Here is a 12,797-nt window from a genome sequence, read left to right on the forward strand (position 1 = left end):
TCCACAATTTAACCCTTTGCATACTGTTCATATTCTGACTCATAATTCATCTCTACACCAATTCACATTCATAAATTCAGTTATTAATACATGATGAAGTTTTATAACAAAGTTCGGGGGCGGAGACCACGCCTCATACCCTCTAAATTTTTCGCTCAAGCAGTACTTAAGTCACACCCTATCTGCTCTATCCCCCTTCATCTCATTTCGAATACGAGCTGTGACAGTGTACATCGTCTTACCTCAACTACTATGGATTCAGAGATTTGCCTGAATGCCTCTGACGACGATTTATTCGCCGACCAGCCGGTTCTCCCAGTCCGGATCCCATCACCTGGAGTCCAGTCACTTCGGCGACCTCGGCAGCGCACAGATGTCCCAGGTCCCCGGGGCTCACGTCCCTCTTCCACAGCCACCGCTTCTGTCATATGGGATACACCTTGCAGCGACTCCAGGGGAAGATCCCGCCAACGGCGTTCAAGGGACGCCTCTCCTCACCGCCAGCCGTCTCCACCCTGCTCGAGATCCCGGAGCCTGGGCCGCCGGAGAAGTCACCGCGGCCAGCCCCCACTCCACCGCCAGCTACCCGACCATCTCCTGGCTCCTACCGCTTCGGCCTGGACCGTCGTCCGCTTAAAGCAGGAGCTCAAACGTCTGCACATCCGTTTCAACAACTCAGACCGCAAGTCGACACTTTACAAACTTTTCACCGACTCGCAGCAGCACACCGGTCTCACCCACCGCAATCCCCAGCCACTTCCGGGATCCCGTCGGTGACGTCATCGCACGGCGCAGAACCACACGCACGGAGCCTGCTGCAGCTGCTCCCCTTCAGAACCGGGGCACTTCGCACCCCATGCCAGCTCTCACCGAACCAGAGCCGTTTTGTTCTTTCACTCACCCGCAATATTCACTACTATCCTGTGCACATGCACCTCTCATCCCCATCTCCTTTCTCCTCAGGTTATTTTTTCTGTCCCTCCTCCAGCGGACTCCGCGGCTCCACCCCCGACGGCTTCCGCCTCAGCAGCCCCGACGGCTCCCACACTGGCGGCTCCCGGCCCCGGGGGTGTTCCCGGTCAACAACCCGTATTTTCTACTTTTTCTTCCTTCGACCTTGCACTTCTCCTTCTCCCCTCCACAAGCACTACCCACTTCCCCAGGGAGCTTCAAACTTCTATAGGCCCCTTCGAACTAAAGCAACCTCCTTCCCGCTCTAAGGAGCTCACTCCCACCGAATTCGCGTTCACTTTTTCGTTTTTCCGTGACGTTCTTTGTTCAGCTTTCCAAGACCGCAGGTCAGAGTTGGACGAATACTTGACGTCCATCCTTGAACTTTCCTTGCGGTTTGGAGGTAACAGGTTTTATACATACCACATCCTTTTTGCATCCCAAGCAGCAGGCAGACTGAGCCAATTCAATCAGGGGACATACTGGGGTACATTGGACAATGAGTTGTACTGCCGCGTCTTCGCGGCCCGCTTTTCCCTCTACTGCGAAATATGCGGCGCCCCATCCCACCCGGCCACGGCATGCACACTCGCCAACCCTTTGCCTAGACCTCCGACAGTTCAGAGACCAAAGTCTTCAGCTTGCCTTCTGCAGCCCCTCCACTCTCCCAACCGGCTGATAGCCGCTCCGCCGCCCTCGGCCCCTTTTCCAAAGGCCTGGACAGACGAGGGAGACATATGCTGTTCCAGGGCGGTCGGGTTGTATGTAATAATTTTAACGACCTCGGCTGCAACGCGTCGGCCTGTCGTTTCCTCCACACCTGCTCCTTCTGCGGTGGGGCCCACCCCAGAGTAACCTGTCCCCATAACCCCACGAAGCAACCATCGTGTAAGTACTTGGACACTCCCATTAACATCCCTGCCCTAGCTTTTAGTTTACATAACCACCCGGACCGCCAGTTTCTAGATTACCTCATCCACGGTTTTACACGCGGTTTCCATCCTGGTTTGCAGGTCATGCCCGCCTCTTCCTATAACTGCCATAATCTCCAGTCAGCCACGTCAGACCCGGGCTCGGTCGACGCGCTCCTGACCGCCAAAGTAAACAACAGGTTTATTATCGGCCCATTCTCCAGCCCACCTTTCCCCTTAGTTAGAATCAATCCCATAGGCATAGCCACAAGAAAATATTCCGGTAAAAAGAGACTTGTCATCGACCTCTCTTCCCCCCACGGCTCCACCGTACCAAGCATCAGCAGCCTAATCCCCAGCCTAGACTTTTCCAAGCAGCCCAAAAATGTTTGACTCCTTGTCCGAGGCTCTGTGCTGGATCCTGGTTAACAATTGCAAACTCCCGTACGTTATTCATTTACTTGATGACTTCCTTATTGTCACACCTCCATTCTCTCCCCCCGCCCACGGCCTCACTACCCTGACTTCAGCATTCTGCGACCTCGGGGTCCCACTCTCTCCAGAGAAAACACAGGGTCCAGCACTTCACTTGTATTCCTCGGCATAACCTTAGACACCGTTTTACTCCAAGCATCCCTACCCACAGATAAACTCAATAGGATTTCACTCCTCATCTCCAACTTCCTCCTGGCTCCCCAGTGCACAAAACGGCAGCTGGTTTCCCTGCTGGGTCACCTTAACTACGCCATCCGTATCATTCCCCAAGGCCGGGCCTTCCTGTCGCATCTCCTTTCCGTATCCGCCACCATCCCATCCCTCCACGACCATATCACCTTGGATGAAGGTTGTAAGATGGAATTACGACTGTGGGATCAATTCCTGTCCTCTTGGAACGGGATTTCTTTCTTTTATAAGGACTATGTCTCCAGGCCCGGAGACATAGACTTGTACACGGACACCGCCCCGTCCATCGGCTTTGGCGGCTATTTCGGCGGCAGATGGTTTTCCGCCGCATGGCCTTCCGAGTTCTCGTCTCTGACACCTTCATCTGCCGTCCACGAAATGTACCCGATAATTATCGCAGCTATCCTTTGGGGGCACGAGTGGTCGACACTGAACATAGCCATATACACCGATAATACTGCAGTCGTAGACATTATTAACAAAGGACGTTCACGCAGCCAAGACATCATGCCCTTCATTACCGAAACAGGTACAGTAACCACACGGTTTTTGTTCCACTTCCACCTGCAACAAATCTTAATAAAATCCGGCATATCCCCAGAATCATACTCCGGTCATTCATTCCGCATCGGCGCCGCCTCCTCAGCTTCCTGTCAAGGTATCCCGGATAACATCATCAAAATTCTCGGACGTTGGTCATCACCCGCTTACATAACATACATCCGCCACAGCACAACCAACATTAAAAACGCCCAACTGTTCTTGTCCTCTGGAAGTCTTTTTGGGGGTCTGCAACACGGACCAGACGCCGAGACAGCTCCCCCACCCAGAGTCTCCTCCTGCCCCGGTTCCTACCCACACTCTACTAGGAGACGGGTACAGCATCCTGCGCCTCCTCATCAACCTGGCACCCGGCTCCAACCTTCACCCACACTATATCCTAAACCTCTCTTCTCTTTTCTCCTCCCCCTCCCCTACATCCCATCCCTTCCCCCATTCCCACGACCCTCACTTCTCCCTCCCTACCCTACGACCCCTCGACCCTAACCCCTACATCCAACCGACCCTCACCCCTCATCCCACCTTTTCGACCTTCATCCCTTTCGACCCTCATCCCCTCATCCCTACCCCTCTACCCTCACCCCCATCCCTACCCTTCGAGCCTCACCCCTCATCCCTACCCCTCTACCCTCACCCCCCATCCCTCCTTCCGTATCCCTCAACCCTTTTAATTCACACAATAAATACTTAAATCTCAGTTGGCGTGGTCTTTGTTAGTGAATTTGATTAATGTAATGGAAAAAAGATTTTCAATCACTATTTTATGTTCCATGAGAACATTTTATAGAATATGACGAATACAATATGTTTGAATGTTTGAATGCTGATTTTATTTTAAACACAGACATAAACTTGTATATTTGAAAATATGAAAATGTGTATAAGCTGCACACACACACACACACACACACACACACACACACACACACACACACTCCTACCTTACCAATAGTGTAATATCATTCTACTTCAGCCAAAACTGGACCATTGTTTCTGCTAATTTGGAAAAAATAAAAATGAAATTAGAAAAATTACTGTGAAGGCTCTTTTTTTTTCTTTTTTTCTTTTACTTTTTTAATTTCTAAGAAAAGACCTTCAACCCTGACTGATGTCTATCTATCAAAGATGCATGCCTGACACTCAGCTCCTGTCAGGGATTTTAATGGTATATTTTCTACTTTATATGTTATATACTTTATTTTTACACATTTTAACACAGCTTACACTTTAATTAGAAGATCAACATATTTGTACTTTTAATCCAACTGTTATTTCAGTGCTTGTCACTGCTTTCACTTGAAGTCATATTTTCACTTTTTAAATCTTATTTCATCCTTCAAAATGACATAATGACATCACCAAAACCATGTGTTTCTTCTGTCCATGGATACAACAAATATAGACAAGAAAAAGCAAACACAAGTATGAGTTTATTTCTGATTTGAAAGGGAAGATATAAGGGCAAAAACATCAGACACAAACATATTGCAACAATATTGCTTGTTAATGCTGAGTCATCTCTTCTTCACAGAGTCATTTTGTATCAGGTGAATAATAACATCCTGACAGTGCGGTGCAGTCATGTCAAATCACTGAAATAAAATAAAGCCATTTTTGCTCTTGACCTCAGTGTTGCAGGTTCAGGCTGCTGTGAACAGCTTCCATCAGTGTCCTCAGAGATGATGAGACAGACCTAATGTGAGGAAACATGCAGGACTGAGGTGAGGTAAACCTCCTCATTATGACTGCTCTGTACAGGAATTCACTCATCAGCCACTTTATGCCAAAGAGTCTGATCAGAGCTTAGAAACTCCTGAACCTGAGTGGTTTCTAAGAGCTTTCATTTTTACAGTTCAATAATACAGATGCAGTTGTTCTCTCCTACACTACTAAGTAAAAACTCAAAAAAAAGTCCAGCTCATATCCATTTATGTCCTCTTGGCTTCAGCTTTGGCAGTTGAGCAAATGAATCAGTGTTCGTGGAGGGACAACGAGGTTCCACGTCACTGCAGAGGAGCGCAGAGGCTTCTGGTTTCTGAACCAGTGGACTGAACCAGTTTACATCCAAGCACTGTCAACTACAACATGACTATATGTTGTACTGTCAGTGTTCTGCAGTGTTTGGTATAATACTACAGTCATAGTCACACACACATTTTTGGAATGCATTGCTCCAGTTTGTGCTTAATATTCTACTGGGGATTACTCATCTGAGATGGATTATGTATGTAGGAATAATACATGAAAAACAAACAAAATATATGAATGAGTGGTGTAATGATACAATAGTTGCATGAAAGACTTCCTGAAATCACAATGGAGCTGTGTCTCTTTTCAGTAGCTGCATTCTTTTTTTAACCCTTACATACTGTTCATATTCTACACCCTGTTTCAGAGAGCAGAGAGAGTGTATTTTTAGCTTTTACACCACTAAACATCTCCTATCACACAAAATCATGTCCTATTTTACCTAAGACATGAAAATATAACATAGCAATAATGATGGAAATGTATTTTATAACTTTATGGAAGTGTGTGGTTTATTGTATAACCATTAGAGCAGTGGTCTCCAACCCTGCTCCTGGAGAGCTACTGCCCTGCATGTTTTAGGTATCTCCTCACTCTAACACACCTGATTCTAATAATCAACTCGTTATCAAGCCCTTTGACGAGCCTCAGCTGCTTGATAACGAGTTAGAGTGAGGAGATACCTAAAACATGCAGGGCAGTAGCTCTCCAGGAGCAGGGTTGGAGACCACTGCATTAGAGCCATCAGTCTTCACTGCTACATCATAAAAAGAAACCCTCATAACTACTATCTTATTAAAACTATGAACTATGCATTTCACTAAAACACATGGAAATAGATACAGAGATAATTTGACCCAGAACAGCCTCAATGAACAAAATGTGCAGCACCTATACAAAAGTATAACATTTTAATATATCAAATTTGTCCCGAACAGTATGTAAGGGTTAAGCCTGCAGGCTTAATAATGGTGTCTGTGCACCAGCAAACTAGTATTTTTCCTGCTGTGCACTGAGGTGACTGGTTTGGTATCTTGGTGACTCATGATCACATAGAAAAAAAATAAAGTTTTATTCTGGTTATGTCATCCATTACTGCAAAACCAGAGTAATTCTTAAACTTTATATTGTGACAAACTTGTGATCCTGGAAATAAATAATAAATAAATGTTTTGAATTTAGCTCCCAGGCTGCCCATCACAGCAACATGTCTACATGTTGTAAGCCTATTTAAAAATGCTGTGCTCCAGGTGACACTTTATCCAGACATACTGATTTGCATTAAAAAACTGTAAAGAACAATCAGATCATTTTGATGTGGAGGTTAGAGGTTTGATTATTCCCCAACACTCTGGTGCTGGTTCCACTTAAGTGAGTTATCAGGAGACAGTGAAGTTTTATTTTACCTACACTTTTTCAATATGTACGTATCCAACACATCTGTTTATTAGCATTAGACATTTTACAGTACATGGAATTATAACTGACTGAAGTTTGCAACAGTCTGAGGCTGCAGGTGGAACAAAGACCTGCCACCTTCAGATGGCTGTAAAGACAATCACCAGAGTAAAGGAAAAGGCTGTCAGTATAGGATGCTAGTTGCTGTTGATGACATTCCTACCAAAACTGTCACCAGTTATTTATGAATGTTCAAACAGTCAAATCTAACCTCCACTCCAACTGTAGCACATGGTGAGTCACTGAGATACCAAACATCTGCCAGTCATCTTCATGGATGTATAAAGAGAACTGGATACAGCATTGGAGGCAGGGCCCAGTTCATTCCTATGAAAGTTGTTCAGTGGCACATAAAGCCAAAATAGCCACTTCCTGAAAACAAGCTGTGCACGGTCTATGGGCCCAATGTACCCATGGAGCATGCTCACTAGAGACTTCCACCAACTGTGATGGCGAACTTTCAATTAAGCCCTCTTGCTAACTTGAATGGGGATAAAATGATTGGGGTTCTGACGCTTATTAACAAATGTCTCTTTCACAGTGTAAGTCTATGGACTTACATTGTGGGCCGCTATGTCAAATTGGCTTCAAAGCCTCTTCCTGTATCCAGTTCTCTTCATACATCCATGGTTATAATGTAGAGCAGCTGGATTCATGAGAACCCGAGATCACGTGAGAATCCATCTTCAAGTTTGCGGCCTGGAGCAGTAGTTTCGACCAATCAGCTTCCTAGAACTGCTGGCAGCTACGGGTGTGATTTAGACATGACAACAGCGAAAAGCACTAGACAGATGGTTCATCCAATCATCTGCCAAATATTTTTTTAAAGGATGACTTCTCAGAAGGTTCTGTGTAACGAAGCATCCGGCACAGTCAGGTTAAAAGCAGCGCAGTCAAAGAAATAACCTCAGCACAGACCAGGAAGATAGCAGTTTGCCGGTGTGACACTGTGCTTCAAATTCTGTGCTGACAAGGCAGTAAGGTCCCTAATGTTCTCAAAGAGCAGTCTAACAGTCACTTCACAGAATGCACAGTCTGATTTGATTAAAATGCACTGTGCTACAGATGACCTTGATAAAAATGCTGAATCAATTTATAAAAGCTACTACACCCAGTCTAGTAATTCTGCTTGCTCCATCATCTACAGTCGCTGAATTCTGTGCCAAACCCTGTGTAATTCAAGCAGCCCACTGTATTGCTATTGAGGTCTTGCAGTGACGTCACCATCTGGCACCATATGCCATATTAAAGTAATACAATGGGTCCATCTTTGTTTGGTTGGTTTTTTTTGTTATTAAATCCGCCTGGTTTCCACACTCCGATCTGTCATCTCAGCTGTGCTTTAACAAGCTGTGAGAGAGACGCAGCTGTGAAATAAGGAAATGACACCTGAACTCAACATTATGGTTCAAGTTAAGGTTAAGAGGAAATACAATGCAGTGGTTAAACAGACTTTGACACAAAACTAGCAAGAAAAAAACATTAATATTGGCCATACTAAATACTGCAGTCAGTATCGATTCACTTCAATACCGTAGCAGGACAGAGAAAAGTGAATTTTATACCCATGATGTCCACTGCAGAACTGGACCTCAATAGCATAAAGAAAACATCATGGCAGGGTTTGGTCACAAGTACAACAGACCATACATGATCCCTTCCAACCCAGAGCTGTCAAAGCTTTTCCTAAATACAACATCCAGTGTGCAGTTCCTCTTTAAATATTGTTTGGCTGTTTAATTTCTAGCATATATGTAAATTATGAACTGTTAAAACTGCATCTGACCATTGCCTAAATTAGTTCAACTTTTCATGGAAGGTACCCAATCAAAAAAACACAGATAGGGATTTTTGGTGAAAGTCTGAAAAGAAGAAGCATTAAATAAGTGAGCAGGAAAAGAGCAGATGAAATATTTCCTGCAAGACACAGCATCTAAATCTAAAACCTAGCCCGCACATGCATATGAAATACACACAAGAGTTAACATATTATATGATGTCATACTGTAACACGTACACACACAATAACCACGGTGGGTGACATCAAAAGAGGATTTGATGGTTTAGATGGGTTAAAATGAATGGAGTAATACATGGATTAATATGTACTGTAGTACTGGCAATGACTGTGTCAGGAAGTTGATGTGGCTCCGCTGGCAGTAGCAAGTGTCACAGTATCAGTTCTGCTTCTCCAAAGCAATGTAAATGTGAGCCAGGCACTCCCTGTAGAGGCATTATGGGACACTTTTCTGGTGGGTGGGTCTCAGGTGTTTCAGGGGTCAGGGGTTGTGTTGTGTCCCAGATTGAGAAAGCCAGGCAGGAGGCACACACGGCGGGCATCTGCTGAGCGGACCGAGGGTCAGCGATCCGAGAGGGGTCGATGCACTGCTGCAGAGAACAAGAGAGCAAGTAGAGACTATAGTTGAGATACAGTGTGATGCTTAAGTGTCCAGTGATTCTACACAAAAAATAATGTGAAGATAATCATCTAAAACACATATTTTTTTTGGATCTTGTGAAAATATTATGTTCCTTTGACGTAATTCCTATACAGGCACACAAACTCTTCACAGTTTCATAGCAACCATAGCAACACTATGTCATGTGCTGTATGAGGCATCTAAAGTTATGATACAAGGGTGCTCTTCTTGATATGCAAATTAAGGTTGCATAAATAATGTAAAAACAAAAAAAACTGAAGTTGTCACACAAACAAAAATGCACATGGCTCTGGTTGCTAGGTGACAGAAGCTAAAAGGCAACAGGAGAACCCTCTATCATATACTATGTTTCAGAGATCAGTCTAACTTCCTAATAGATGGAAGCAAGGAGTACTCCATATGTGGAAATATTCCTACTTCTTCCTCCTTTGTTGAAAAATGTCACAACAGTTTCGACGTTAGAAGAAAAAAGGAAAAAAGGACAGAAAAAAGATATTGATTTATTTTTTTTATTTTTTATTTTTTTATCATTTATTACAAGAATACTTATGTGTCAATTTTGAATTTCCCCCTAGGGACATCAATAAAGTTTAACCTCACCCTGACCACGCAGTCACAAAGCATTTATTTTCACAACCAAGAGGAAAGGATCCTTTGTATTAGATTTTTTGAGCTATTTACACACTCAGAATTGGGGCACACTAAAAAAATAGTATAGGGTAAATATAGTGCACAGTCTAGTAAACGAGGTGATTTCAGACTGAGTCTATATCTGCTTCAATTAATTTATTGTAGACAAAAAAAAGAAAATAATAAAATTGTATTAACTTTTTTAACACGTCTCATGCCTTGCAATGTTATTTACACATAAAATAATAATAATGGCTTCTATACTGATGTTTTTGTACAACAGCTCCGCTTGTTGCACATAATGGTAGCTGACATTGAGCATTATTGCTTACAGAAAACAGGTGAAAATCAGAACATTACTGGCACAGACCCCACATATAAACCCACCCTGGCTTTCTTGTGACACCTATGTCCAGAAACAAATGGGGCATATACAGTATACAGACACCAATATGCAATTTGCCAGAAGTTATTTTTGAATGATTAAACAGTCAAATCCAGTCAAAACCTAACCCCATTGATTTTGCCCAAAAATATCTTTTTTTTTTCAAATTGATTGAATGAATTTTACAACTGGAAGAGAGTGAACATCTGTCCATGCAGTCTACTGGTAGTTGGTGTGATTGTGACTTTGCTATTACCTGTGAAAAGAGCTGAGGAGGCTCAGACCCTCAGCTGTGGGGAGGGTACGAGGAACGGCACTGTGGCAGAAGGCTACTGACAATCTGCAAGAGACTGACACTGTTAGACAGACACATTAAATACATACAACACAAATGGTCACAATAAAAAAAATGTAATAGGAAAGAAGAAAGCGAGAAAAGAACTCGACACTTACCCACACATCTGTAGGTTATGAAATGTATGCTCTTTCTTTCTAGTTTTTTTTTTTGATTGTTTGTATTGAAATGCTGAATATAGACTCATATAGTGGGAGTAAATACTCCTAGTGATGGAGAATAATGGAGGAGAGTGATGGTGACAACCCAATCACAAATTACAACACACAAAGTATTAATTGGTAGATATTTACAGTATATTTTAACATAACACTGTACAGTTAAAGCTTTTAAAATACTTGGTATGTACACGTGCATATAAAGTGGTCAGAAAGCAAACAGGCATCGGACACATTCAGTGGTATGACAGTTAACAGTCTCAGAGGTGCTGCTTACAGGATGCTAGGGCAGAACTCCCACATTCAAATAAAACTGATTGTTAGTGTTGTGTGATATGGATTGTATTGCAAGGTGATACTGTAACAGCAGACTGGAGTTTTGGTCAGACAGACATTTCTCTGAAGGCAAAAATAAGGTTATTTTTTTCATTTTGAACACAGTCTGTGAAGCCACATAGCTACATTTCAAAGCCAAACAATACTAAACTTAAGCCCACTGAAAAGTACATGTAATAAAAGAGGAAGAAACTACAGTTTATACAATGTTAGCCTGCAGGGAGACATACATATATTTTCCTTCAGTTCTTGTATTTAATAAGACTAAGAGTTTGTAGCCACACTAGCAGCTCTGGGAGAATGTGTAGCACAGTGGCGGCTGGAACGACATGCTAACATCAACATGCTAGCTCTCCAGTGTGTTATCGTGGTAACGTTTGTTATTTAGCACAAACACAAAGTACAGCTGAGGCTAACAGGAATGTCATTAGTTTTTTCAAATATTGGGTCATGTGGGACAAATTGAAACTTTGACCTGACGCTGGCACTAAATTAAATCAGAGGATTGCCAAAGTTGTGTTTTGTTTTTTTACTTTTTCTTCAATTAACCCTCACAGAATGTTTCTACACCAATTCCCATTCATAAATTCCCCATCAGTCATTAATAAGTATTTGATTAATCAAATAGAACATTTTTTACCCTGAATAGTATCTAAGGGTTAATTAAATGATACTAATAGCACTGTGTTGATCTGTGAAATGTCTGTATGGCAAAACTCCTTCCATTTGACTGTAATAAACCCAAATAAGAATCTGTCAACTTAGAGCCACAATGAATTAATGTGACCTAAGTACAAACTCAAAAAATGAATTACTACACTAAAGAGAATGTCTTAAAGACATCTCAAACAACAAATGAGCAAGCTACATGAGTCAAATCATCAATGAAACATTTTTGAGGGAAAATTATTTCAAAAACCTGTTAACTAAACATGGTTATTAGTACTCTGTTGTAGGGAACATACATCAGTATCACGCTGAACAAATACCTTTTAACATTTTACTTACCTTCCTATTAACCGTATCTTTTTTATTTATTTGTGTACAGCCATGTCATGGTTATCTAAACACCAGATATGGCCGTAAACCAATTCCTTCAGTCAAGACTCTGGGGTAGTATACATATTAAAATGGGCAACTGGTACTCCAGTATAAAACTCTCAGGGGTACCATGGGGCAGAAAACAACATTTGACAGACTTCAGGTCTTCTCCCATTGGGTACATTTTTACCCTAATGGAAATTTTGCGATATAGCTTGAGGTATGACGGTTGGCAAATTGGGTGACATGTACACTGTGTGTTTGCATCCAGTTGCGTGTGTGTGTGTTCAGGCAGAGTGGGGGTATCACAGAGAGGAGGTCACACTGGTTTCCATGTTTTACTTCAGCCAAAATACAGCTTGCACCCATCAAAGATTCTAATATTCCTAGTTCTATTTGAGTCCACTCTTAACTCATCTCAAATACAATATAGCAAATAAGTATACTATAACTCTGATTCTGATACAGTATCTCTGACCACATTAAGTCAAGAATCTAAGCTATTCACTGATTTACACCATTTGAGAATATCGCAAAATAAATATCATGTATTTTCTTCTTAATACAGCATTGACCTACACCAATTCCACATGACTTTAGATGTATTTAAGTGATCATTATAGCACCATAAAAGTGATACTGAAAATCCAAATCATATTTTAGTCATAATTGTAATGGTTTAGATTTATCAATGCACAAGCAGCAATTGTCAATTTCACTATTGTATAAAAATCAACTTGCAATTGCACTTAAATATTAAATGACTGATCCAGGACCATGATACAATATTTCACAATCTTGCATCACTATCTCATGAAAAGAAAACATAAATTACTGTGACCAAGAAAGATCTCTTCC

This window comes from Scomber scombrus, chromosome 22, assembly GCF_963691925.1.
Source record: "Scomber scombrus chromosome 22, fScoSco1.1, whole genome shotgun sequence".
Taxonomy (NCBI): domain Eukaryota; kingdom Metazoa; phylum Chordata; class Actinopteri; order Scombriformes; family Scombridae; genus Scomber; species Scomber scombrus.